Here is a 24,025-nt window from a genome sequence, read left to right on the forward strand (position 1 = left end):
GGCACCAGTCTTTTCGGAACGCCCACTGTCTCCTCACGGCTACCAAATTACCCGAACACATTCATCGCCGTCTTCAGAGTACTTGCCCTTCTATCATCGCGGTCAGTAACCTAGAGCTACAGGTGGTAGCCACTTTCTACGCGTACTGTTCCAAGCAAAAACAAAGAACGGCATCCCGGCGTTTAGACCGCTCCCCTGTAGAGCGTGCTTTGCCTGCGCGACACCGCGGTCTTGCGACAAAGCGCAATCAAACCGTCCAAGGGGGAACGGGACAGAGAGGAGAACGAAAAGCAGGCGAAGAGCAGTGAACCGATTGGCGAGACAGGAAATGACGTCCGCGGCCGCAAACGCAGCGACGCCCGACGCGCGTTCGAGAGAGAGAGGGAAAAAAAAGAAAGCGGAGCGGAGGGACGAGATAAACGTAGAGTGAACGACAGAGAGCGCGGGGTCAGAAACAGAAAAACCACCTGCTGTTCCAAACGGGTGCGGCGCCGACGACCTCGGACCGGTGTACGGGCGACTGCCGCGTTACCTGCCGCAGCTATAACCGTGCAGTCTTGTGGAAGGTACGAAGCTGGCGTCACCTAATTCGCTGGGCAGTGCCGGCCAGTCACAACTCACAAGCCAAGCCGCAATACCGTAGAGCAATTCTATATCTATAAAGCCAATCATAAGACAATGTGCAGCCTACCAAACACAGCCTCGAAAGAGGCTAGCAGTATGTTCCAAATAAAAAATAAAATAAAAAACGGTTCGCGCTTGCCAGTGGCTATTTAAATTAGAATTAACACCCGGCTGATGTTAATCGTCTGCCCCATCGCATTTCCCTTCCGACTGATGTTACCTCTTGGTTTACTCGCACTTCTGCGTATGAAGCAAAGCTGTACACTTCTTACGAATGCCCGAAGCAAAGTGCCTTCTTGTTTAGGGATCTAAAACTGTGATTGCCGCCGGACTCATACAGCCCCACTGTCATCTAACCTAACCAGGATGGATGACACTGTGGTGCCGAAATGACCGCGAAAAAAAAAAAGCGGAAATTATGTTAAGCCCCGATTGATATGAGACAACCGCAGGGCATAGTTGAGCGCAGAACCCGCGACAGCCTGCAGAGGACAAAAATGCCGCAGCAGCTATGCCACAGTAGCTGCGGCGTTTTTCTCGCCGTTTTTCCACAGCGGCGGCAACAAGGGGGAAGGAAATTTTCACTCAAGAACGAATTAGGGTTACGTTAGCGGTAATTTCACTAAGGCGGGCTTTGCACCGGACCTGTCTACATACACTCCGTCTGGCAATCTTCAGGAACTGGCGACGAAGGAAGCTGCTAGGCGTGTTGAGGCGCATGAACTTGGCGCAAGATGGAAAAAAGTCTTGACAGTGAAAGCGCTCAAAAAGACAAGGACGACAGAAAAGGAAAGACATACAAAGCGCTTACTTTCAACTGATTTTATTTCATGCGAAAAACAACTTTATACTCATAGTAATCACCTGCGCATGCTTACAAGAACATTACCAACGAGTGATAGCTGGCACGTTCTTTAAGGCAACCGGCATGCCCGATGTAATATAGGACATCTCTTTATCCGACAACAAAATTGACGGAGCGCTTACGCAATCATCGCCCGCATGTAAACATGCGCAGTTCTTGTAAGCATGCGCAGGTGATTACTATGAGTATAAAGTTGTTTTTCGCATGAAATAAAATCAGTTGAAAGTAAGCGCTTTGTATGTCTTTCCTTTTCTGTCGTCCTTGTCTTTATGAGCGCTTTTACTGTCAAGATGGAAAACCAACTCGCCCACTCAATTCCATTATGGAAAAAAGAAAGAAAGAAATAATGCCGATCATGTATTACCTGCTCTGTGCTCACACGCTCTTTATTGTTCAGTCATTATCGTCGAAAGTGTTTTGAAGTGGTGAATTCGTGAGCCACGCATTCATAAACTAAATATTGAAAACAACGTGCAATAAGTTACGCGGTACGGAACCTGTATTGGAGAAGTATGATGAATTTTCTCACTTTTCAGTAATATGTGGAAATGACCGCGTTCCTCTTTCTGAGTTGTGTCCTACCACGGTAACGGTGGCCTCACGGTCAACAGTACTTGTAAATATTAAAAAAAAAAAAGCTGGCGGGGACACTTAAGTAAAGGTATGACCTTATAACGTTAACGGGTTAATGCCCATATATGAGAAATTGGTCGTTCTTTGCTTTCAAATAATATATCACGGTCAGTCCCCATACCCCTCCTGGCGCAGTGTTGCAGCGGTTAAGCGATGCAACACTGCTGCCATGGGATGGCGGGTGCTGCCACCGGTGGGGGATTGGGAGACCCGGGTTGCTGTTCCTAAGCACCAATACACTGTAGCGCAGCAAAAGACGAGGACACAAGAGACGAGAGACGAACACCACGAGCGCTAACTTCCAACAAATTTTATTCTCCTGAAACATCACACTTTTATACACTAGAAAACAGTAATCACCCGTGCGAACAGTATCAATTCCTTAGAAAAACGAGCTCTTTATCTGAGAGGAGAATGGAAGGTATGCTTACACACGAGCATCCTGACCTATTTATCTTTTCGGTTTCAATGATTTCGCGCGTTACTCTTTCTCTACTTTTTCCTATTACCAGACTTTTATCAAAGAAAGGCTTATAGGTTTTTGACTTGCAAGCAACCTCTCGCCACCAATCATTTGTTGAACTGCCACCTGCCAAAGTGGGCAGTTAGCTCCCAATCCGGTGGGCGGGTTGTGGTGACGTCACAAGGTCACGTGACCTACGGGGCAGGTGCTTTGCTGGGAAATTTTCGCTCACGCCGCCGCTGACGACGGCGACACTCGGTTTTGAGCTGAATGGGACCCTTAACAATATCACGTTACAAATGAAGGCAAGCCCAACGATCTCACAGACATATTAGCTATGCTGAAGAGATGTCGTTACTGAAGGGCCATGGAATAGCACCGCGGCGGCTGACGCATGAGATGGTTATGTTTGGTTTGGTTAATTGGTGTTTAATGTCTCAAAGCGACGCAGGCTATGCGGGACGCCGTAGTGGAGGGCTCCGGAAATTTCGACCACCTGGGGTTCTTTAACGTGCACTGACATCGCACAGTACACGGGCCTCTAGAATTTCGCCTCCATGGAAATTCGGCCGCCGCGGCCAGGATCGCACCCGCGTCTTTAGGGCCAGCAGCCGAGCGCCATAACCACTGAGCCACCGCGGCGGGCATGAGATGGTTAATTGGAGGTAATTGGGAAATGCATTTGTATTAAAGTGAACTCTGAGTTCGGATGATAATTATTATCAACACGGCGATGATGAACGAGATGGCGATGACAGTTATAATGAAGCTGACCGCTTTTAAAAGCTAACGGCGTTTAGCTGCGGAGGTGCCCGCCACTTTAGAATGGAGAGTTCAGAAAACATTTCAGCAAAATATGCTTTTAGGCGAGTTAGATGTGCATGTTTAGAAACAACTCACTTCGGAATGCGCTGTCAGGTCTTCTTGCGTCCTGTCTATTTATTGCGCTAAGGTGGTCTAAGCGGAACACGCCATTGCCTGAATCAGCCTCTTGATTGCCTGACTACCGCCGTACCCTCCCCAACTTTGTATTAAAGTGAACTCTGAGTTCGGATGACAGCGCAAATAAAACGAGGCACAAGCCGAGAAACTGACACGAATACCACGCGCATTCCAACCGACGGCTGCTGACGTACGAATCCAACATATACAGGGTGTTTCACCTAAGACTTTCTGCAATTTTTAAAAATAAGCTATTTGTATTAGATGCGCGCTTTTTCTGGCATAGCATTGTCACTGGTGTAGTACATCATAATGCAGCTAAGACGTGCTAACTAGCAGGCTTGTTAACCAATATTTAATAGTTAACTTTTAAACTATTACCGTTGGGCTCCTTAATTATTGAGAGGCATGTAGCCCACCGTAAGTAATGTCCATATCCGTTTTTAGAATTTCGAGAACGCGATTATCCTCGGCGCTGTGGCCCAACAAATTTTGCCTACATCGCCCCAAAATACATGCGGTTTGAGAAGCTTGCAGGCAAAGCAACCTCTCCAGTGCACGTAACTCGTCGAAATAGCCAAAATTTGTTGGGCCACAGCGCCGAGGATAATCGCGTTCTCGAAATTCTAAAAACGGATATGGACATTACTTACGGTGGGCCACATGCCTCTCAATAATTAAGGAGCCCAACGGTAATAGTTTAAAAGTTAACTATTAAATATTGGTTAACAAGCGCGCTAGTTAGCACGTCTTAGCTGCATTATGATGCACTACACCACTGACAATGCTATGCAAGAAAAAGCGCGCATCTACTTCAAATAGCCTATTTTTAAAAATTGCAGAAAGTCTTAGGTGAAACACCCTGTATATTTTCGTCCTGCGTCTTCACTTGGTCGTGGCTGCCTACTTTACTACATAAGCAGCGTCAACTTAACCAGTAATTCACCCCACACCCTTCGCTTCAGTGGAAACTGTGGCACAGAGCATACTTTAAACAAAGATACTCCTATATGGGAGTAAAAAAAGGAGTAATGCGTACTCTAGCGCATTTTATCGAAGGGGTTGCGTTAGAGAACACCTTCCTAAGATACTCCTATATGGGAGTAAAAAAAAAGGAGTAATGCGTACTCTAGCGCATTTTATCGAAGGGGTGCGTTAGAGAACACCTTCCTACCTTTTTACTCCCTTGTGTTTAGAGTGCAAAAAAGGGAGTGAAAAGGGAGTAAATTGTCATCAAACGCGCTTCGTTTTATCAAAGGTAGTGCGCTACAAGACGGATTACACCCTTTTTACTCCCTTGTGTTTAGGGACTACAGCCTCCTGCATGCTGCACCGTTTTAAAGCCCAGAGACACGGGGCACACCACAGTGCCCACAATTTTGTCCGGCCGCTCGTGACGAGGTCGCCACAGGACGACGCCGACGAGAAGAGAATGCGGCGCAAAATGAACAGAACAATTCGAGCCCAACGAACGACCCTGCCACCCCCCCCCCCCCCCCCCCTTCCTGCGTGACACATGGAGCCGCGCCTCGGAAAACACCTGCCTCTGCCACTGCGGCGACCGCCAGTCCGGTGACTATAAAAAAGGACTGGCCTCGCCGTGACCCCATTTCGGGCCGCGTTTATCTTCCGACCCCTCTCTCTCTCCTTCTCTTCTCTCTCTCTATCCCTCCCTCTCTTCATTTCCTCGCGCTTGCAACGAGCCGAGAAAACAGCGACTCCCTTTCGCCCAAGGCGGCGACGCCGGTGATGAAAAGCCCGGATTCTGAAACAACTTGGTTCACACGTCGAGTTTAGCGCGTCCTTTTTTTTTCTCGCTCGCTTCGCTTTTTGTATTTGTTTTCATAGAATAACATTAAGCTCCTAGCCCCGTCGCCGTCAGGTAATTGCACACAGAAGAACGAAACGGCTTAGCGCTAACACTGCGTCTGCGAAGGAGAAAGATGGGGGCGATTACGAAATTCGATCCCCTAAGCTCCTTCCGAGCTGCAACAGGTCGGCGAATTCCCGGAGCAGCGAACGAATTGAAACGAGAAACGGTGCCCCAGGAGCGCCGTGAGACTACAACATCTCGCTTCGGAATGGATTAGGCGATGCATTTTTCTACGGTGCACATTTCGAAGAGCACGAAGTCACAGACAGACTTAGTGAAAAGTTTCCAAGCCAAAGCGTTCGCTGCCGAGCCGAGCAGCGGGGTTTTTACAGCGCCCTCTGCCACTTAACCCCACGCATTTCGAAGCTCCGGAGATACGACGGCGCAAGTTCATCTGCGCTTTGGAGGATCGGAAAAGCTACGGTTGCAATGGCAGGCGCACTGCGATGCGTTACGATAACCACTGTAGGCAGGATATTTCGAGATAATGGCTATACAAATACAAAAAGATGTGTCGTGGCTGAAAATCATTAGGCGTACATAGCGAAAAAAAAGTAAAACTTCATAACTTTAGGAATTGCAGCGAACAACAGAAATATTCGCAAACAAAGCACAACAGCGGGAACAGCAAAAGGTTTGATAGTATACACTGTATAACGCTCTGCAACCCAGAAGGCTCCCACGTGAGCAGTTAGTACTGATTTGTCCATCAAAAAGAAAGAAAGAAAGAAAGAAAGAAAGAAAGAAAGAAAGAAAGAAAGAAAGAAAGAAAGAAAGAAAGAAAGAAAGAAAGAAAGAAAGAAAGAAAGAAAGAAAGAAAGAAAGAAAGAAAGAAAGAAAGAAAGAAAGAAAGAAAGAAAGATGCATAACTAAAGGATGCCCAAGTGGAAGGCGTTAATAGGAGTCGCCATCACAAAGTTTCCAAGTTCAACAAACTGTGGCGCCAAAACCGCGCGCTCCAGCCCCCCCTTTCCCAAACAACCGCGGCGCACGAGCGCTGCGCGGTCATTTGGCGAAAAGCGTGCGCCTGAACGACGAGCGCCTAATTGAGTTTTCCAAGGCCGTGAGGCTCGCGCCTGCGGTGAAAGTGTCCAAACCGGCGAGGTCACGGAGCGGGCACATTAAACGATCGTTTTTCTCTCGGATAAAAAGGAGAAATAAAAAAAGTCTATAAAGTGAATAATGTGGAGTTTTTTTTTGTTTGTTTTTTTAGGCCAATGCTGCGATGGATAGGCGCGTATATTCCGAGAATACCCATGCATTATCTGTTGTTGCAATAGGGAATGCAATGGATACGTTCACTCACCCGCACGGCGGTGACCTAGAGGCAGAGGAAAGCAGCTCGAAATCAAATTAAGGGCAGCGAATCGGGCAATGGAAATGAAATTATACGCATACCACCTAAAAAAGATAGAGAGAGGGGGAGAGCATCCTGCATTAGGGAACGAACTCTAGTTAATGATATCCTAGGGGAAATCATGGCGGATTCATGGACTTGTGCGGAGCACGTGATCAGGATGAAATCAGGCAACTGATTGTATGTAAAGACAACAGATTAGAGATATAACCGGGTAGATTACACACAGGGGGTTGAGTGGGGAGATTAGGTGAGGACAGTTGATGGGACATAATGGCGCAGGACAAGGCTGAATAAAGATCGATGGAAGAGACCATTGGACTCAAGTGAACTTATCCTGGATGACACTGATGGGTATGCTGCTGCTGATGATTGTGATCACGAAATATACTGAGGACAAGATCTGCCAAATGCAAAGTCGCACGTTGGCAATTGGAGCTCAAAGCAGCGAATCAACCTTAAGAGATATAGGAAACAAATGGATGAAAGCCTCGTATCATAAATTTTTGCGACACTCTGTAGGGTGTTGTTAGTTACTACTAAGCTCAATCTGAGCCTCTTAGACTACATTGACCTCCTTAGGGGGCAGCGGTGATAAATCAAATTCTTTTGTTGGTTAAAAGCGCAGACAGAACTATACTCGACATAATTACTATAAGGCTAAACCCAATTTCATTTTAGCCGCCCTACCGCCATGACCATCAACATTCTTTACATTCAGGCATCACTTAAAGACTGTCGACCAGAGAAAAATAGGGCCTTCGTTGCTCGGTTGCTGGTACCCTGACCCCAGTTTCAATCACGACGAGTTCTCAGAGCGGGATACTTCATCGATGCCGTCTACAAACCCGTGATCGAACCTACCACGACATAGTGGTGATCCAACAATCAGATAATTACTGGCTGAATATAAACAACAACTATGACCTTTAAGTTGACAGCTGTAGGTGCCTTACCTCCTGCCCGCCCACATACTAAGGCCCACACTAGTGTATGTTATAAGGCGCCACTTAGGGGCCATTCCAAGGCCCACTCTACGGAAGCTCTGGGGACCACTTTAGAGCCCGCTCTGGGGGCCATTCTAAGGCCCGCATTAGGGACACCCTCGGAACCACTTCGGAGCCCACTCTAAAGATCCCTCTAGGGCACACTCCACAGCCTATTAATAGGGCCAGGACCCCACAGAACGGCCATTGTCGAGCACCTAGGTGGTCTTGAGGTGAACGCAGCAGTTTTCTTGAAACATAAGACAACTGCCGACAATGCTAGCTACCTACAGTACGACGCAACTCAAGAAAGCAGCGACAAGTGCGCCTCAAATCAGGCCCCCAAGCCAAAGGCTTCAACGGGATTAACCACAACGTCAGGACACTCGGTCGACGCCACCGAATGGAGGGCTTCCACTGAGCGACATTTGCCGCAGCATTCTCGAGTTGTATCCGACTGCACGAATGCCATCGCCGCAAAATGCAACTCAACAATGAAGCGGCTTTTCCCCGTCAAAAGATTCGGCAAATGACGTCAGCTGATTCTCGTGAGCCTGCTAGCGCGATAATGCGGGTAGTCGCAGATGAAAGCGAATAAGACCCGCCCTGCATAGCCACACCGCTCCCTGCCTTGTCACTCTAAATATAGTAAGCTTGCCGCCACGGTGGCTCAGCACTAATGGTACTCGGCTGCTGACCCGAAAGACGCGGATTCGATACCGGCCGTGGTGGTGGATGGAAGCGAAATTCTAGAAGCCCGTGTACTGTGCGATGTCAGTGCACGGTAAAGAATGGTCAAATTTCCGGAGCCCTTCACTACGGCGTCCCTCATAGCCTCAGTCGATTTGGGACGTTAAACCCCAATAAACCCAAACCATATAGTAAGTTCATTGGAATCGGCCAACGCCGTTGGCTGAAAGGGCACCCTTTTTCGGGGAAAAGCCGCTTCGTTCTTGAGTTGGTAACCGACTATAGACACCTACCCTCAGTCGTTCCCCCGATGATGACAAGATGAAACGCGTGCCGCCCGAGACAACATCGGGGCGATGAACCCCTCATCCGTGCCGTGGTCGTTTCGCGCGGAGCGGAACAATAACAGACCATTTGCTCACGCGCGATGACCGCGCCACGCGATTAATGTCCACTCCAAAATGAACCGTGCCGACGAACAGACCGACGGAGGCGGAATAATGTCGGAAGGGGGGGGGGCACGTAAGAAAGGGCGATGTGATGTGAGGGGCCCCGAGCGCATTCCAGGGCCGATGCGCATATCGCACGACCACAAACGACGCCGCGGTGGGGTTCTTTTCAAAAACGCGCGGCCAGCGGTGCGGTCCGAAATGACGCGTACCTAATCGGGTCGCCCCCTCGACCGCGCATGCGCACGATGAGAGCCCCGGGCTTGCTCCGGGGGCGCCCCGCGGGCGGTGTGCGTCACGCGTCTCCCACGCGACCGAGTCCTCCTCTTCCCCCCCCCCCCCTCTCTCTCTCTCTCCCTCGAACGAGCATTGTGGACTACGCCCGAAACACGATGATTCGCACGGTGATCTCGGGCGTCTCGAAACGCATTCCTCGGACCCCGTCCCGAACGGCACAATGCCCTCCAGAACCGGAGTAGGCATTGTAGTGGTCGGTTTTGGCAGTACAAAGGACCAGATCACCTTCGCATAAGAAGGAGCAAAGTTTTAGGAAATTAAAACATGGTAGGGTTTTGACGTAGTTAAGCCGAGTAGACATGTGAAAGCAAGGGAGACGAAGCACCCCTTGCTTGAAAGGTGCGAAAGCAAGGGACCTTGAGGGCGCCAAGGTCACCCTCCCATTGCTTACAGCTGGTGTGACGCTCCTCCGAACTAACCCGAGCTTACCAGAGTTACTCCGAGGCTTCGCGCAAGATTTTTGGTTGTAAACGTGTGAAGTAATGCTTTGGCACTATGTTTCGCACTATGAAAGAATGTTTGGTTTGGTTTAAGGGGGTTTAACGTCCCAAAGCGACTGAGGCTACGCATGAGGGACGCCGTAGTGGAGGGCTCCGGAAGTTTCGACCACCTGGGGTTCTTTAACGTGCACTGACATCGCACAGTACACGGGTCTCTAGGAAAAAAGGTCAACAGAGGATCATAGGACGTGATATGATAACGGTTGTACAGTCGTGAGCAATATGACGGGAAACAAAATTTTTCCATAAAAAGCCGAATTTGCTGATTATTTCTCCAACAAATTTAATAATGATTTTTGGATATTTTACACCGAGAAAAACTAGATATAAAATAAGAGAAAAATTATGTTTCCCACGTGTACTTGAGGATTAATCAACACATGATTGCCTGCCCCACAAACCTTGTTCCCACTAATATTTCTCACGACTGAACATTCCGTTGCTACAATGATTCGATGGCTTTAACGTTCCAGTGCTCAGTGGGCTTCTCGTGTCCGAAGGGTGGAAATAAGTGGATGGGCGGTGGGTAGGGACTTCTGGAGGGTGGGATTTGTGTGAGCTACGGTAGGGTGAAAATAGGTTTCTCAATGGTGCGTGGCGGTTTCTGGACTGTGAAGTCAGGAGGAGGCCCTCCGAAGGGTAAAGAGAAGCGCCACGGAAGGTGTAGGTGGGTTATTTGGTGGCGGGTGGAATATTCTGGAGGGTGGCGAAGGGTGGAATGCAAAGGCGGGCGGGTAGTTGGCGGAGGCATTGAGAGAGATATCGGCATCACGCAACCACCAAATAGATTTTGAACAAGCGATAGTAGTAATGCTAACGCTGTAATTAAAACAGCAAACGACAAAACAGCACAGAATGGTAGAACGCAGAGTTTTGCCATGCGCTGTTTTGTCACAGGGCCGTGCAATTGTTTTTGTATACTGTAACTGTGACATGTATCGTAACTGCGACAACTACTATGCTCAGCTCCGCTATTGACCGTCCGTGGCGCAGTCCTGTGTATCAGGGGCGCTTTCTCGTTGCTCGCATAGGCATCCATAAACATCACCCATTCCGAAGGCCTTACCCCAACGTCGCATCCAAAAACTCTGCTGGCGCCTCTTACGGATACTCCGAATCAGCCAAAGACACTTGCTTTACGACTCGCGAAAAATTTGAGCCACAAAATCATGTGTTATACCGCCAAGCCGTGTAGTATGCGACAGCTGGGAGGCAAGATTCGCCAATACGTTCCTTTCAATCAAAGTAGCTTTCATATGATCCTTTGTAACAATGGTCTATAGACAGTCTATAGATTTCTTATAGACTCTATTGCCTTCCTATAAAAATTTCGTTCTGTCTATAGACAAAAATCTAATAGTAGTAGTAGAAGACCTTTATTCGACCATAATTTACAGGCCGAGCATGTAGACCGCCTGGGCGACCAGAAGTCGCTGTTCTTCCTCCCCTTCAGCGCATAAAAGTGCATGGCCATAAATCTATCGATTGTATGTAGACTGTATTTTAGTAGACAATTGTACTGTCTATAGATTGCTCTGTAGGATTTGTCTATACAGAGTCGATAGACTTTATAGACAGAAGTCTATGGACAGTCTATACACTGTCTCAAAACATTCTTTAAGGGGAGGCAGCTCGACGTAACAGGCGAAATTCAATGCAGTCCCCTATAACCTGCGCGCTTCGTACATTTTCCAGCGTTCAGTGAAATGCATGCCCCGTGAATGCACCGCCCAGTGTTTAGCATGTGGGCGGCGAGGTGTAGCGATGTCTGCGCTAGCAGTTCCTCATTCCACGGTTGTTACCGCCGCCCCCGGAAGGGTGGCTGCTGAATTCTGCGTTTCCATAAACATACTTCAGCTGCCAGGTTACGCTGTTCTGTGTGTTACTTCAGGCTGTTAAAACATGAGCCACGAGGAAATCGAGCACGTGTATGTCTGGTTTGGTATATAGGGGTTTAACGTCCCAAAGCGACTCAGGCCATGAGAGACGCCGTGGTGAAGGGCTCCGGAAATTTCGACCACCTGGGGTTCTTCAACGTGCACTGACATCGCACTGTACGCGGGCCTCTAGATTTTTGACTCCATAGAAATTGGACCGCCGCGGCCGGGATCGAGCCCGCGTCTTTCGGGTCAGCAGCCGAGCGCCGTAACCACTGAACCATGGCGGCGGCTGCACGTGTATGTGGTTCTGTCTCTTCGGCAAGATGCTTCTTGTTGACCAGAACTGGTTTGGTTTAGTTTATGGGGTTTAACGTCCCAAAGCGACTAAGGCTATGAGAGACGCCGTAGTGGAGGGCTCCGGAAATTTCGACCACCTGGGGTTCTTTAACGTGCACTGACATCGCACAGTACACGGGCCTCGAATTTCTCCTCCAAAGAAATTCAGCCGCCGCGGCCGGGATCGAACCCGCGTCTTTCGGGCCAGCAGCCGAGCACCATAGCCACTGAGCCACCGCGGCGGCAAGTTGACCAGAACTATCAACACCTATTTTACTACTAAATGGAGCAGCGGAGGCCTAGTGGCTTCAGCCTATCCCGCCTCGAATGCAGGTGGTACCAGGTTCGAATCCCAGTGTCTCCGTGTACTCACCGTTTTTTGAGTGGGCACAATCTTTCTTTTTGACTGGTGCTTGACTTTATAGCGGATAAAACACTTGGAAAACGGTCTGAACTAACGCAACGGCTTGTTCAAAGACCCTTCCCCCTACCCACTGAAGAACCGGCGAGTATCCCGGCGGTGGCACTGGGGATCGAACACCGCACCTCCCACGAACTAAGCGGATGCTCAAATCACTAGGTCCCAGGCGCATTTGGGATTACAAACGAACAACAGAGTCGGAGAGGCTCTGAAATGATAACGGCGACGAACACATAAGCGGCCAATCAGCTCGAATGACACCCTCGGGGGTACCTCGCGTTTCAGCTGGACCTGAAAAGCTAGTGTTCACCGCAGGCTTCACCGAGGCGATACAAAAAAAAAAAAGACAAAAACAAAAGAAAGAGACGAGGTCAAAGCACGGCAGATAGAGAGAGAGTGAGAGAGAGGCAGGCGTACAATATGACCACGGCGAACCGCGAGCGGCCACGATTTCACGATTATCGGCCTCTTTCGGGTCCCCCACACCGCTATCCCTTCCTATTTTGCTCTTCCTGCAAAAACGGCGAGGCAAAAATCACGCCATCAAAACTAGCCGCAGCCGCAGAAGCCGCAGACAAAGGGACGTTCTTCCACCACGCTCCCATCCGACACGGCGTTTTCACCTTTCCACGGTAATAATAACAGACCGCCGCCGCCCAAAGCAGAGCGCACACAACAAGCTCCTCCTCTCCACACGATTTCGTGAACGGGGGAAAAGGACTGGAGCGACCGAAAAAGAGCCACGCACGCCACCTCGCGGCGCAAGCGTGCACGCGCACTGAAAAGAGAGAGAAAGAGAGAAAGTGCACGTTCAGCCATTTCATTATCGCGCCACCAGATCTATACCAAGCAAAGAAGAAAGAAAAAGGTGGAAAGCAATAGCGTAACGCAAGTTAACGCGAAGAACGCAGGCGTGGCTTCATCGGGACCGAGTACGCACGGCGATGTGTCTCGCGCATCGATCAGGCCAGTAACCGCCCAGTTTCGACAGCCTCGGCCCGCACACTGTGAGCAGTGCAAGGACTTCATTCGTCGGCACTGGGAACAGCAATAACGATTGCTTATTACCTCGCTTCTTTTTAATCCGAGTGGATCATTCACCTCGCTGCAATTAACCCCTTCTGTTTTTCATGTTCAATCTCATTACAGATTAGGGAGACAGACACTACCTGGAGGATGCAAGGGCCTCAGAAAAAAGGAAGAGGTCATATGGAGAAAGTTACAGGCGGGAGTTTTTCCGAACCCACTCGCACTAAGCAGACGGCATCCGGCGATCCAAGACCCCAGGTGTGAACAGTGTAATGAAATAGCAGACATGATCCACATGGTGTGGACATGCCCTAGCCACAACGAACCAGACAGGAATATAGAGTCCTGGGAGGCTTTAATGGCCAGCCAGAAAGAAGAAGAACAAAAAGAAGTTATCCGTCTGGCCCTGGACACCGCTGAATCCCAAGGGATCCCAGCCTGCTGAAAGGGGAGGAAGATGACGGCGGTCAAGACTCGTCTTTTTCGCCCTCTGATTCCTTGACGGGTGCAAATAACGTTATTTCATCATGTTCAATCTTGAACTGACGATTAGTATGTAAGTTTTTTATTTGGGACAAAATTTACAAAAAATTCTGTCCTGGGTGTGTAGGCTAAAGGCGGTTTCCCGCCTGACGAGGCCATCCCACCCGTGACAGCAGAGGCAACTATTTACAGGGTTTGAAGACACGTGTAAAAAGTACATACAAACAGATTGCAACAGTGTAACTATAGACAATGCGTTTGAACCATGTATGCACAACATATTTGCAACAGAAAAAAAGATACAATATGTTGAAATACAAACAAAGAAAATGCCAGCTTATGTACATCAGAAATAAAATAAATCAGACAAAATAAAAAATAGCGTAATTGCATTTACATATTTAAAATAATATTTACATTAGGACAAAAAAAAAACAGGATACATATGATGCATGGAAATTTCACCTATACCTTCATAAGGCACATAAGTTTCATTGTTTTCTTGATTTTGTGTTGTGACGGATTGGCAGATAGTATTTCAGAGATGGCAGGATATTGATTCAGAAGTCTCGGAATTTTTGTGCTCAACCTGTGGTCTCCATTGTTCGTACGTGATCTGGGTATTTTCACTGTATATTGTCTAAGTTCATAGGGGGTAGATTTATTACTGTATTTAGCTTCAAATGTTGACCTGTCCAACTTATACTGGAGCATTATAAAATAGAATAAAATGACATGGACAAAACATGCAATGAGCAGAGATGACAACCGATAGCCTATCAACGGTGGGCAACAAGAGGAGGGAATATTTTTGATTCGTTGTCTGGAAATGAAAGGCGAGGTAACTCTCTCAATTATTGGTGGACACCTCAACCGCGCCGTACGGGAAGGCATAAAGGAAGGAGTGAGCGAAGAAAGAGAGAAGGAGGTGCCGTAGTGGAGGGCTCCGGAATAATTTAGACAACCTGGAGCTGACGATGATAGCACGCGGGAAAAGAGAAAACGAAACAAACTATGGCGGGATACAACCGGAACAAAATTCGAATATTCGTTCGAATAAAACGGCCAATGCTGATGCAAAACAAGCGTAATTCAAGGTCATAAAAAGAGGGAGGGGGGGGGGGGGGGGGTAAATTAAGCATCTGACGCAACCTGACCTAAGGTTTTCCGGTGAACTATTACAGAGGCTGGTTAATCCCTTTGGCGGTTTCGTTAGAGAAGCTCCATGCCCTGCCAAACGAAATGGCGGCAGATGAGGACGTCTCGGGCCAAGATTCCGCGCGAGAATGTCTACAGGGCACCCATTTCGGGCACATTGCTGCGAAAAAAAAAAAGAGCGCCAGAGGTCTGCGCGGAATCGCTTGCAAGAAACAGGTCGAGGCCCTTTCGATTACTCCTGCCCCTTTCTGTCCCACTCCTGTCTGTGAGGGACACTAGACATCTGCTCTGGAGCTGCGCCTCTTTGCACGCCATTCGGCAGAAGCACCTGCTCCGATGCGGACTGCCCCCAGGTCGACCGCCTAACGTAGACGACTGGATATTTGAAGGGGCCTGGCGATTACTTCGTTATAGTCCATGTTAACTGAGCATCCTAGGGGAATCGTCATTCCGTCGTTATATCCATTATTTCATTGTAAAGGTTTCGTTATAACGAGGTTCGACTGCATATGTAAATAATTTATGCCGCAAAGCACGCTGTCGCAATGAAAGGAAAGGTAGGTAGGTAGGAAAGACTTTTATTGCTCTAGAAAGGTGCTAGTAGCAGACGAGAAAGAAGATGGTTTGGTTTGGTTTATGAGGTTTAACGTCCCAAAGCGACTAAGGCTATGAGAGACGCCGTAGTGGAGGGCTCCGGAAATTTCGACCACCTGGGGTTCTTTAACGTGCACTGACATCGCACAGTACACGGGCCTCTAGAATTTCTCCTCCAAAGAAATTCTAGCCGCCGCGGCCGGGATCGAACCCGCGTCTTTCGGGTCAGCAGCCGAGCACAATAACCGCTGAGCCACCGCGGCGGCCGAGAAAGAAGAGGTCCATCTTCCTTCTTCCCACAGGGTCGGTGCCCCTATTCCAGGGCTCCACTGAGCCTCGCTGCTCGTTGGGCGTGCTGGATCAGACCTTGTTGGCAACCCAGATCGCCGCTGGAGAGCCGGCTCTCCCACTGTTCTGCACTCGGGTCTTTGCGAAAGCCAACGTTAATGGAACTAAACTCAGTTGCCAAACCGAGAGTGGTTTCGCGGCGCCGCCACCACTGGCTGTTTTGAGCGGCGCTGCAGTCGTACCAGGCTTCAGCCGGTCCGCTGTGCGCGCATGTCGTAGAGTGCTTTCGCGATGCGATTGCTGCTGTGATCGTTGTCTTTGTGCTACGGGCGCTTGCATGCAGAGCTTCAGGTGCTGTATCTGCCATGCCGACGTGCTGTGTGCCGGGCTGCACGAGCGGTGACAGAAACAACAAGGCTGCGAGGCATTTTTTCGCGGCTCCTCGTGACGCGGGTCTCCGTGCGGCATGGGATCGAGCCATTTCGTGTTGACAGAAAACTCTCCGACAAATCACGTGTGCGCGATCTTCATTTCCATTTTGAAAGGAGCGTGGTTACAAGAGTTTCTTCACCAAAGTAGCATATCAGACATCTGCTTTAAAGGTGGAGATCAGATCATCGCGAGGCTCATCGTAAGTTCACTTACCAGCTTATCTAAACGCGAATGTCTGGCAGGCGTTGGTGCTGTGTGCTTTAAACATAAATTAGCAATAGCTTCAGAGCGCAATCTCCCGCATATATGGCGCTCGAAAGCAGACCACAAGTACCTACGATTTCTGTGGTGCAGTTTTCCGAAATAAGCAGATTTTACGCACAGCGTTCACTTCGTGAATGACTCCGCGCGCTGCTCACAACTCGAGCTGCGAAGGCAGTGAACTTCCTCGGGTTCTTGAGTCGTCAGTTTCTCTTTCCCTGCAACAACGAGGATGCCTGATGCCAACTCCAGACAAGAAATTTCTGTATTTTGAGTTTACCGCTCTCCGTGTATTGTTCCTAGCGTGCGCTACCGTTCCAACAATATTTTTCGATCCTTCACGCAGTGCACTACAGCTGGACACAAATACAGAGATACTTTTACATTTTATTCACAACACATTTTGCGCACGCATCCATCGATGAGGCTTCACTTACCCCTCTCGATTTTTGCTTCTTCCCCATTAATAACATGGGTGTACGTCTTCAGTATGTCTTCTTCGTGAAAATGAAGATCGCACACACGTGATTTGTCGGAGTCTACACGGGGAATGGCTCGATCCCATGCCGCACGGAGATCCGCGTCACGAGGAGCCGCGAAAAAATGCCTCGCAGACTTGTTGTTTCTGTCACCACTCGTGCCGCCCGGCACACAGCACGTCGACATGGCAGATACAGCACCTGAAACTCTGCATGCAAGCGCACGTAGCACAAAGACAACGATCACAGCTGCAATCGCGTCGCGAAAGCACTCTACGACATGCGCGCACAGTAGCAGGCAGACATTCGCGTTCAGATAAGCTGGTAAGTGAACTTACGATGAGCCGTGCGATGATCTGATCTCCACCTTTAAATTAGATGTCTGATATGCTACTTTGGTGAATAAACTCTTATAACCACGCTCCTTTCAAAAAATACGACCGCCCGCAATTTCGGCCAACGGTAGCATTGGCTAGGCAGCGATGATCTACCACTCGAGTTGCTGCAGCAAAGATTTGTGGCATACTCGCCGCACAGGGTTCAGAACTGACTGGTGTCTTTACGATAAACATCGGTAAGTGCGATATTTGGGACGCCAGTTACTCAACATTACCGAAGGCTGCATGCTACGACGCTGGGCGGCCGGGCCTGCGGCGTCTGCTAGCGGCGGACAGCGGGAGCCTGTTTCGACGGCAGCGCCCCCTCGCGCTAAAATTTGCGGGCCGCTTCAGCCGCATGGAGAAGGCGGAGAGTTTGGCAACTTAGTTTAGTTCCATTAACGTTGGCGAAAGCTGTCGTTTTTACTGCATTCCCACGTGATGTGGTACAACGATGGTTTGCTGCCACACCACGGGCAAGTGTCCCGGTATTGCGTCGGGTAAATCTTGCTAAGGATATGCAGGTTTGGGAATAAAAAGAAACTGCGTGGTCCTCGAGTGGTATGGTCATGGGCGCGGTACTAATAAGAAAGGTGATGTCTTTGCACCCGTCACATAGGAAAGCGCGGTATATTTGAAAAGAACACTTGCTCTGGGTGCTTGTCCGTGAGAAGATAAACATGCGGCGGGCAAGGATAAAATGGTTACGACGAGAAAAGAATAATAAAAACAGCCTCAAGAAGGAATCATCCCGGGCATGTGCGAGAAAACGCGAAAAACTGCTCTAAAGCGCCAAGCAAAACTTTTTCTCAAGTCACGTTCGCTTAGAAATTATAATAACATCTTTGTTTTCTTTAAATTTTTTTTCTACTACAGTAAGTCCGGCCGGACGTACGATCCGAAATACAAGACACGTATTTTGCAGTGAAGCTACAGTGGCTGAACAAAAAAAAAAGTTTTTTTTTTTTCGAAATATGGAATAGAACTATTTTAAAACAGCAAACGAAAACCGAAACTAGGTTCGCGGCCAGGCACTATATGGTTCGGTTGACGCAGCGATAACGTCGGGCACATTATTGAAAAACAAAAAAAAACGAAGGAAGGAAAGAATTGAGGAGAGGCTGTTACGCCGCATTTTTACGTCACCTTCAGCACTGACAGCCGAACGCCGAAACCACTACAACAGAGTGCGGGAGACGCAAGTGCACGTTAAAGATCCCCAGGTGTTCGAAATTATTCCGGAGCCCTCCACTATGGCACCTCTTTCTCTCTTTATTATTTCACTCCCACTTTCCTTCCTTCCCTTACGGCGCAGTTGAGGTGTTCACCAAGAAGTGAGACAGTTACTGCGTGACAGTTTCCTGCGTGAGACAGTTTCCTTAAAAACCACGATTTAAGCCATATTTATGTACAGTCTCGTGAGCACGAGCCTACACCACCTATACCGCGCGCAGCTTCCCTTCCAAACATTTTTTAGACAATCTATAGACTCTCCACAGACTTCTGTCTATGATATCTATAGCCTCACTATAGACAAATCCTAGAGAACAGTCTATAGGCAATACAAATGCTGTAGACAGTTTATAGACAATCTATAGGAGGTATTCACTGAGGCCGCGCTACCAGACGGCGCGAGCGTCGTCGCCGCAGGCGCGCCATGTTTGCGGTCGTTTCAGGCCAGCTCGCGCAGTGTCACGGTGCGCCGTGAGGTACCCGGCCTGAACTGTTAGTGATCCGTAACATATTTGTACGTTGTTGAATACGTCAGCGACCACTTATCTTTGTGGAGCGCGTATTGTGCATGAAGTCTGCAGCAGAATTCTTCTGCGCCGTGATATAACCGAGCTGCCTCAACTCGGCAGCAAAACTGGCTGGCTGCGCTGCGCGCAAGAACGTACACGACTTGCAGCTTTTAATATCAATTGATAACTGTCAGCTAGTCATGCAGGGCACATCGTGGTTAAACAGCACGATTAATTACCGAAATTCCAGAACTGCCACCGCAGAAATTGATAATTCAAGCGCCTAGCTGTAGTCCGCGAACTGCTGACGCTTCTCAGACGTACGGTCTTTCAGCAGAAAGGCAAAGCGTCATAGCTGCCTTATTTACCCGACAGAACGACCAAACAAATACTGCCATGCGCTAGCAGCACGAACGGCAGACACAGTGAGAATGTTTTGCAGTTTTGATTGTAGCTACGTAGCGCTGCTTCGTATGCACAAGACCGTTTTCGCAGCAACGCAGTGTGCAGCCATTCCGCTAGATTCAGTTGAAACACGTCACTTTCAGCAGGTAGAGATGACAAGTTAAGCTACAGCTAAGGGAACAGACCCTTCGAATTACTCACCTCTTCAAAAACGGCACTTCGGCCGTCGACACCGCGGACGTCGGCACCCACAGCATGACTCTTGGACTCACCCGCTTGTCAAGTAATTGCACCCTCTCATAGGTTTATATCCTTTAATTCCTTGGCCTGCCAGCAAACTTAAGCCGTGCACAAGGTGGGCCTCGATACCGGTGAATTCAACGCGCGGCAACAGACTTGTATACGTCGCACACCATGCCGGTGCCTCCGCATTCCTACGGGGGGTCGACCTTTTCACAAAGTAGAACCTTCTGAGCGTGCCCGCTCTTTTCTGCTTCGCACAGTTCACGGAATATTCACTCAGTCACGCGGCGGCACGGGTCGGACAGAAATTACGTGCGGCGAGACGCGAAATACACTCACATTTCACCCATCACCAGCTATTCAAACGCTGCGGCTGGCTGCGGCGGCCGCGCGCGCGACCACCAACATGGCGAATGCCGCGCCGGCCGCTAGCGCCCCTTGCGGATGACGTCATGTGAATACCTCCTATACATTTATGGCCACACACTTTTAGTAGACTTTTGTCCATAGACAGTGTATAGACTATGAATAGACAAAAAGAAATATCTATAGAAAGGCAATAGAATCATAAGAAGTCTAGAGACTGTCTATAGACAATTTTTATAAGGGTGGTCACATGACATTATTACGCCACTATTCAAACGCCAGCTGGCCGAAGGGAAACCCGCTACCGTTGGCTAGGAGATGTTTCTACGTTGTGTTATGACGTCATCATAAACTTTCCACTCAAAAATGATCTCTGCTGGCATTCAGCTTCTTCTCGCAAGAAGTCTATAGACTGTCTATAGACTATTTTTATAAGGGTTCTACGTATACTGCGCTCGTCTACCCTGACGCGCTGCACGAGATAAAACATCTACCCACCGATTACCCCGGTAAGAGACGCCTGCGTGCGTCGGGCGTGTGCTGGCGGTCGCGTGCACTACTCCGCCGCGAGTCACGACTACCGTGCGGCCGCGCCGTGCCTACGCTTGCCCCCACCTCCCCTCCAAAGGAAACCGAGACGCCGCTTACCTGCACGCCACTCCTCCCCCCCCCCCCCCCCCCCCCTCCCTCCTTCCAACCCAACCTCGTGGCTTTCGCGTCTCCTGTTTTGGGGTCCGCGTGCCGTAATCAGTTCAATTCATCGCGGACAGCGCCGGCGGGAAACAGTTCGGCAGAAATCGGACACCGGCCATTACGAAACACGTGTCCGCTTCGTCCTTCTTTTCTCTTCATCCATTCTCCGACGCTCCCCTTTACGTAAAAGATGCTGGCGGCTGTTATACGAGCCTCGAACAGCGAATCTCGAGACGTGTATTGCGCACGTGCGGACGACTTTCTGGAGGGGGACGTAACGCGTCACGTTCAGCTGTTCATTTATTTGTTGTCTTCTCTCTGGAGCCATTCTTGTTTGGAACAAAAGTGGCAGCAGGTATGTAACCATGTGCAAGTGCGTCACCGCTTTGCATGTGTGCTTAGTACGGCCCACAAGTCAGCCTTTCCTTTCACCCACCGCGCGACGCCCCTTTCAGCTACAGAAACATGTTCAGTCGGGAGCAATATTACTCCGGAGCCCTCCACTACGGGACCTCTTTGTCTCTTTCTGCTTTAAAATTGGTTTTTGAGGGAAGGAAATGGCGCAGTATCTGTCTCACATATCTCGGTGGACATCTGAACCGCACCGTAAAGGAAGGGGGAAGTGATGGGAGTGAAAGAGAGAAAGAGGTGCCGTGGTGGAGGGCTCCGGAATAATTTCGACCACCTGGGGATCTTTATAATGTGCACTGACATCGCACAGCGCACGAGCGCCTTTTCCGTTCCGCCTCCATCGAAACGCGGCCGCCGCGGTCGAGTTCGAACCGGGGTACTCCGGATCAGTAGACGAGCGCCTCAACCACTGAGCCACCGCGGCGGGTGTCTTTCTGCTTTAACTCCCATCTTCCTCCCTGATGACGATGAGGATGATAATCATCATCATCATCATCATAGTCACCACCGCTGCGAAGTTGCAGCTTAGAAGAGGCGGCTTTTTTGAGTGCAATGAGATTACTCAAAAGAGGGAAGCACGATTTTGGGACTAAAATGAAGAAACATGAAAAATGTGTCCTAGCCCGCACCACTAACACGGGAGAAACGGTGACTTCAACCGCAGATATGAGCAGTTCAGCGAAAAGCATTTATGTAGATAATCCCCTCCAGTCCCTCGACCCCATCGTCTTTTTTTCGCGCCAGAAAATACCCGAGCAGTACTTGTTGCTCGGGCATTAAGGGAAAAAAAAACAATTATTAGATCTAAGCTAACTGGCTTAGCGCATTAATCAGCGAGAGCTGATTGGATTTCCAGAGGATGCCACAGAAGTTGAGAGGAAATCTTGTCCTCACTACTCCGAGTAATGGTACTTCAAGGGATGCTACGGAAGACTCAATGGGAGGCTTAGGAGGAAATTCAAAGGATTCTACAGAAGGCTCCCTGGGAGCAAATCTCTCGGGCTGTACGTTTGCGACAAAGGGTTGTGCGTGTCTTTTTAAACTCCGCGAAAGTTAATCAGCTACTTACCCTTTCACTCCAAGATCGAACGAAGCGCACATGTATTGTTGAGGATTTGACGTAGTGTGACGCATACCACTATGCACAAAGATTGGGTTATTGGTTTATCGAATTTTAACGCCCCAAAGCGACTCAGGCTATGGGAGACGCCGTAGTGGAGGGCTCCGGAAATTTCGACCACCTGGGGTTCTTTAACGAAGAGGTAAGCAATATGCCACCAGGAAATTTGCGGTGGGGCGCATTGCACTTGCATTGCCGTGCAGGGCAGGAAACCCAGATATGAGGGAGGCGGCAAAGAATATAAAACTCGAGGGATCTCAAGCGTCACCGTAATAAAAGAGAACCTTAACCTCACTACGTTGGAAAGCAGACGTAAGGTATCACGCCTTGCCTCTTATCGTAAATTATATTTTGACCCCACACCCTACTCCGCACCGCTAATTAGGGCCTGCAATGCGCACATTTCATCGACTTGACCACAATCAAATATCTAACCTCCATTTGCGCGAACAGACGCAGTCAGATTTTCGTTTCTTCACCTGGCGATAAGAGAATGGAATGCCCTCCCCCATTCTGTAGTTAACACTATTGATCGCGACCAATTTCTTTCAGTACTAAACGATAGTGGAACAGAATAGGTGTGTAAGATTTATCTATTGTATTTTGTTCTTTGTATTTCTTGCGTGTAGCCCCCCCCCCTCTCCTGTGTAATGCAAACAAGGGTGTTTAGGGTAAATAAATGAATATATACCGGATAGACAGAGCTCAGTTTTGAGTTGTGGGGCTCGGGCATCACGGTGGCGCTTCTTATTATTCATTCCATTATGTAACCACCTCGGTTACCATGGCAACCATTGGCATACAATGTCGTTGCTACGGATGCCACCATCTTGGATTCTATTCCGCGGAATCAGCATAACTGGGAGGCTCGAAACGCGACCAGTAGAGCTAACGCTAGAAAAGAAAAAATAAAAATAAAATAAACGAAGATACCGCGACAACCACTACGGGGCACGCACAGGAGAAAGGAGCTATTTATGACCTCATTCTGAAGCAACCGGTCCCCTCACTCCTTTTGTTTTCTTCCTAGACCCCTGTCTTTCGGAAAAGGGCAGGGGGGGGGGGGGGGGGGGGGAGGCAGGTGCACACGCAGCAGTCTCTCCTGCTGCCACCGGCTGCCTCGAGGAGAGGTGAACGTCACCGGGGGTCAGCCGAGCGTGTAAACGGCCCCGGCAAGGAAGGAAGGACGGGCGGCGGTTAGGCCCTCGGAACGAACGCACGAAGGAAGGTCGCCGCGCGCAGAAAAGCTACACAGTTTCGTCGTCGCTGCCACGTTAACTATACACGGAGCGGGGCCGTCAACCCGGGAAGGAAGCGGGAGCCTGGTTAACAACGGCTGCAGGACGGCGACGAACGAAGTCAGCCTGCAGAACTGCCGGAGGGTTTTGTTTTCTTTATTTATTTCATTTTTTCTCCCCCGAAGCCGTTATACGGGCGCTGCCTGCGACAATGCACTCGATTCTCCGTGCTTGGTTTGGTCCGTGCGGTGGCTCTGACGATGCGGCTCTCCTGGTTAGGATTCATTCAGTCACTTGATTCCTCATTTAATTCTGCTGTTCATTTATTCTTTCCATTCGTTCTACCAGCCCATCCATGCGTTCATTCAATTCGCTCACACTAAGTTCGTT

The sequence above is a fragment of the Amblyomma mixtum genome, chromosome 4 (assembly GCF_055824585.1).
Source record: "Amblyomma mixtum isolate Tamu chromosome 4, ASM5582458v1, whole genome shotgun sequence".
NCBI lineage: Eukaryota > Metazoa > Arthropoda > Arachnida > Ixodida > Ixodidae > Amblyomma > Amblyomma mixtum.